A 6,117-nucleotide genomic window follows, 5' to 3' on the forward strand; every position below is an offset into this window, starting at 1 on the left:
CAAGCGATTTCTTGCAATAAATTCTCAGACCACCAGAGATGCCAGATTTACAAATATGTTTGTAAATTTACAGACATATCTGTAAAACATTTATCACATCTATTCATCACATCAAAAATATTTGACTCACCATATGACATTTTTCCATAGTTTTAATACAGAAAAGATATTATATTTAGTATATTTCAATACACATGACGTTAGACCAGCGATACTCAACCTGCGGCCCGGCAGTCCTTCTTGTTGGCCCAACTGGTGTGTATGATGTTTGGATCTCATACACATAAGTACTTTTGCCTTGACATCATTGCAGACGAAAAAGAGGATACGGTTATTCACAATTAATGAACAATTGCATTCTCTGCAGGTAAGGAAAAATCTTGAACGAAAATTGTCTCTGATAATTATTTTCTGTTCTAGACAAGATTGTTTTGCTGAAATGCAAGGAGATTTATTGAAAAATAGTTAAGTTAGGGTCAGGACTATGCAACCTATGTATTTAAACAACATCGAATAAAAATTTTCATTCTATTTTCAACAACTTACATTTGCTTTCGGGTCTGCTTATGACGAAATATGGGTTACTGTTCGATATTGTTACGACAGACATGGTTCATGGCCGTGTGGTGGTCTAAAACTTGTATAGCCTTGCATGGCGGATGGAAAATATACACTGCATTTTTTTAAAAATAAAAACGACAAGACCGCAAGCCTTGGTGGATGTCCAATATATCAACGGAGAAATACTGTGTTTTATAAAAATTAACAACGCGTATGTTTGTGTATGTATGTGTATGTATGTATGTATGTATGTATGTGTAGATCGTTGAAACATTTAAACACACTTACAGCACATAAGTTATTAAGTGGTCCGAAAAATCATTGAAATGAATGAAATGAAAATTAATAACATTTGAATCACTGAATCGATTTAGATGATCGACATATAAAATTGACCTAGCCTTTTATGAAAAAATATTTAACTTGCGAAAAACATAATTATATTTTAGTAATTATTGATTGTAGTCGTTTTTTATTTTTTTTTATGACTTTGGACTAGAGGGCGCTATATATTTTTATATTTTTTCTTGAAAGCTGAGGATTTTTTACACAACATATCTCGATATCAGGGTTGCTATTTTTTCGTTTTTTAGATATGATTTTCAAAAAAAATCATTTTTCCCCATTTGTCCAAAAATAACTTTCTGCAAAAAATCATAACATTTGAACTACTGAACCGATTTAGATGATCGATATATTAAATTGAAGCCAATAAGCAAAACTCACACTTGCGGGAAGATTGGATTCTAGTAGCATAGGTCTAGTTTAGTCACATATGAATATTGATCGAAGACTTAAAACATGTTAAATTTACAAAATTCTAACTTAAAAACGATAATTATAGCATCTCTGATATCGAGATATGTTAAGTTAATACTCCTCAGCTTTCCATAAAAAATATAAAAAAATATAGCGCTCCTATCTTTAACCGAGAAAACTATGAAAAACTAACTCAATCCATAATTACAAAAACAAAATTCAATTTTTTTCGCAAAAGTAATATTTTTTTAAAAAATATATCTCGTAAGCTTCAATTTGATATGTCGATGATATGAATCGGTCCAATAGTTCGAAAGTTATGACTTTTTGTAGTGGGAAAAATGGGGAAAAATTGTTTTTCGAACCATCGATTAGTTTTGCAAAATCATATTTCAAAAACGAAAAAAATAGCATCTCTGATATCGAGATATTTTATGCAAAAGTTCTCAGCTTTCAATCCATATTAAAAATAGGATCCATATTATATGCAAGTTAAATATTTCTCAATTAAAGCTCATTGGCTTAAATTTGATATGTCGATCATCTAAATCGGTTGAGTGGTTCGAAAGTTATAAATTTTTGAAAAAAGTCATTTTGGGAAAAAGTGGAAAAAATGATTTTTGGGATCACCCTAAAATGGAAATGGGCACCCTAATGACAAATTAAAAAAATACGAGTTTAATGTTTTGCGATAAAGAACAAAATTACCACTTTTGACGAAGAGCTGAGAACCACTATATTAGTTTGGCATGGAATGGCTGTATATATATATACAGAATACAATCTTACGTGCATCGTGATGTACAAAGTATTAATGAATAAGTGAAAATTAACGTTAAAAGACATTTCTATAGATCTGCACACTTTTACAGACTTTTCCACATTTTTAACAGACATTCACATGTTTTTACAGACTTTTTTTAAAAATCATCTGGCAGCTCTTCCTTCCACTTTTTATCGAATATTTCCAAATCGCAGGAGTAAACATTTACGTGACTCTGACTTTGTTTGTTTTTTTACGTTCGGAAAAACGTTATGACAAAGAGAGGGGACATTAAAAATGCGTTGCTCAGTGAAAGGCTGAGATGGTCTTTTAGAGATGCAATGGTTAATTAAACAATTGACGGAAAAATGTAGTTCGTTCATTTTATAATTTTACTTATTTTTGCCCTTGACAACAATACCTCTTTTATAGTGTTGATTATCATAAGAAAAATAACACTCCTGATCGTTGGATCTCTTTTGACATTTCAATTGGATCTTTTTTGACAGCCGTTTTGATTCAGTCCGCACTACCTAGCTCACAAGTATTTCAAAATTAAACTCATATGAAACATGTGCTCTGTACTTTGTACTTGCAACAATGGGCCACAGCAAAGCAGGTGCAGAAGAGTACAGTTAGAAAAATTTGATATAAATTGAAGTTAAATGGAGTTAAAATGGAATTTAAGCTCAATTCAGTTATTTCCTTAATTGTTTTGATTAAAAAAAGAAAAAATGTCCACGTGGACAAGAAGGGGTAGGGGTATGAAAATGTCCACGCTTGTCCACGGAGGGGGAGGGGTGTCTAAAATCATGCTGTTTCTGTCCATGTGGTATGTGGACAGCCCCTTATAGAGTTATTGGGGCCAATGTTTATTCACCTAATCAACGATTTATAAAGAAAAGGTTTGAATCTATATGTATGTATTTCCCTTAACACAATGAAGTACTCTAACGTTTTTCACATTCATAGCAATAAACTTGCCGTTGCTGGTGTATGTGAATGTTTCCATAAGAATTACATGGGAGAATAATTGACGTAAACGTGACGTGATGTTGGGTACTTACGTATTAGCGTCACCGGAGCCGAAATTCAATAGATAGTAATTTTATTGTTCGCATGGGTACTCAGTTATCTTTTGTATTGTTGTTTGCAGTGTTTTATAATTTTTTAGTGCTACTAAAAGGCGTATTTGGGATTTGCGATATTTAACCCTTTGCGGTCGGAATTAATTCCCCTTGAAAGAGATCTCTTATCTTTCCACACTAATAATATTTTGTTTATACCGAGTATCGTTATCTATTATTCATAGAAACACCGTATTAATTCGTGGACAAGTTCACTAGACATTACAATTGGTTTAGAAAACGTGTAAACAAGGTTGATAAAAGAATTCAATATAATCCCTGGCTGTGGTGGCTGAGAGCAGACAAACGATCGCGAAGGGTTAAGCATGAACGTCACCGGAGCGCAATTTTCATTATGAATTTATTTTTTCTCAATGAAATTTATTCTAGGGTCAATGTGATGGTGACGAAGTCTCCATTTAACGAGAGAAACCGAGGCGGTCCCAAGCCGCCGAGGTGACGCAATCCGAGTCGACTGCCGACCCGCCGATTGGCCGGTTAGTTTGAAACATAGGAGACGATCCTTCAGTTTTGCATTACGTTTGCCCGGTCAATTTTTGCTTTGAAATATGAGTACCACAAATCCCAAATACGCATTTTCATAGCACTAAAAAATAACAAAACAGTGCAAACAACAAGGCAACAACAATACAAAAGGTAACTAAGTGTCCGTTCGAAAGATAAAATTGCTATCTATTGAATTTCGGCTCCGGTGACGCCAGTACGTAAGTACCGGATGTTGTATGTGAATCGCACTTATGATGTCTATTATTGATGCATAATTGCTTTTTAACTGGGTTGCAGTTTGATGTTTTAAGTCGAAATGTTTTGAGTAGGTATGATAATTTTAGTTTAGAAAAATCCTGACAATATTGAAACTGTTCTATATTTGAAGTTCTTTTTAAAAACGCTGAGCTTGAGCTTGGTAGCCTGTACACTTCGTAGATCCCCTCTGTGATTGATCTGAATCAGCGAAATTGCACGAAGAATGACGTTTGGGAGTAGCAAATTATTCTTGTTCCGGTGAATCGAGCTTTAAATAGTCAACAACGACGCCGGCCACGTCCTTACAGTCACCAAGGCAAGGGAAGGAATGTTAGTATGATATTCGTCGCCCGAAGGCCAAAAAGGTCGCCTATATAGAGTGGTTCCCTAGCGATCTGGCGTAGTGGTAACATCCGTACCTTTCACGCTAAAGCTCACGATTTCAATTCTCGCTCCCGACATTCTTCCGAAATGGAAGTAAAGTGACGAATCAGCCAAATGTGTTGAAATCCACTATAATAGAGAGAAAAAAATGGAAGGGATAGTTGTTAGTGGGGGGAGGTAAGAATCAGGATTCACTATGATGAGTGATGTGATTAGGAGTGTATCCATTTCTTTCTTTGCATAATAACCATAGATAGCAGCTATTACAACCATCCTTCTTTGGGGCTTTGAACCCACTGCTCTGGTTTTCAATAGTTTCAGGTTCTTTTTTTACATGCTACTATAGAGATTCGTCATTCGCCGTTCGCCGTTCGCCGAAGTTCTGTTTCAAAAGGTTGATATCAATTATTGATTTCTAATTGTTATTCAATCTCTCATCTTATCTTTGTGAGAAGCAAATTACTGAATGCTTACGATGTAAGGATATTGAATGTTGTAAGCAACAAAACACTCGATAAAAAAAACAGAATAACAGAGCGCAAAATCGAAATTTTTAGGGGGTTTTTGAAATGTTGTAACTTTGTGAAAAATAAATGCACACACTCCTTACTCATAAACACGAATGTTATGAATTGTTCATTCCGATGGTACGCATACCATTTTGTACTTCTGGTACAATTTGCGATGAAATGCTCCTCTAATTTACTTCAAACTATGATCGATGAACAGGCGTGCCAATTTTCCTCCGGTGGATATTTTTCCTCAGACCTACACAGCTGAAGCGTTCTGAAATCGTTCCACTCCTTTTTGAACGGTTTTATTTAGCTTGCCCTGTAATCTGTTTGTATGTTTGTATGTTTGTAACGTGTTTGTCTGTAGCGCTGACCCACATTATTATAAATTTGACCCCCTTTCTGTTGACCGATTGATCTTAAATTTGGAACACACCCTTATCTCTGTAGTCATTATACTGCGTATTTTATGATCTTGAAAATTCAAGATGGCGGCCACTACAAAATGGCGGATCACATATTTTCTTAAAACCTCATCGATATAGGTTTTCCTAAACCCCATCAATATGGGTATCAAATGGAAGGGCTTGACTAGTAGAACACAGTTATTCATGAAAAATGCAAATTCAAGATGGCTGTTATTTATGAAAAATGCAAATCCAAGATGGCTGCCACTACCAAATGGCGGACTACATATTATGTCAAAACTCCGTTAATATGGGTATCAAATGAAAGGGCTTCACTAGAAGAACACAGTTATTTAAGAAAAATGCAAATCCAAGATGGCTGTTATTCATGAAAGATACAAATCCAAGATGGCTGCCACTACAAAATGACGGACTACATATTTTCTCAAAACCTCATTAACACATTAAGGACCGCACGTTTTGGGGCAAACTTGAACTCTTCATTTGTTCAGATGCCACGAATCAGATCGTTTCCTTCGGTGTGGATGAGACGAAGGTGAGCCATCGGTAGGTCTTATTAGATTCTTGGCAAACCAAGGATTTAATCAAACACGGGTTTATTTCGTGATCCACCCGTAACAGACGGAATGCGAAACACGAGAAAACTCGTGAGCTGTCCGCAATATGTTAATATGGATATCAAATGAAAGGACTTGACTAGTAGAACACAGTAATTTATGAAAAATGCAAATCCAAGATGGCTTCAACTACAAAATGGCGGACTGCATATTTTCTCAAAACCCTATTATTATGGGTATCAAATGAAAGAGCTTGACTAG

This window comes from Toxorhynchites rutilus, chromosome 3, assembly GCF_029784135.1.
Source record: "Toxorhynchites rutilus septentrionalis strain SRP chromosome 3, ASM2978413v1, whole genome shotgun sequence".
In the NCBI taxonomy this organism is placed as follows: Eukaryota; Metazoa; Arthropoda; class Insecta; order Diptera; family Culicidae; genus Toxorhynchites; species Toxorhynchites rutilus.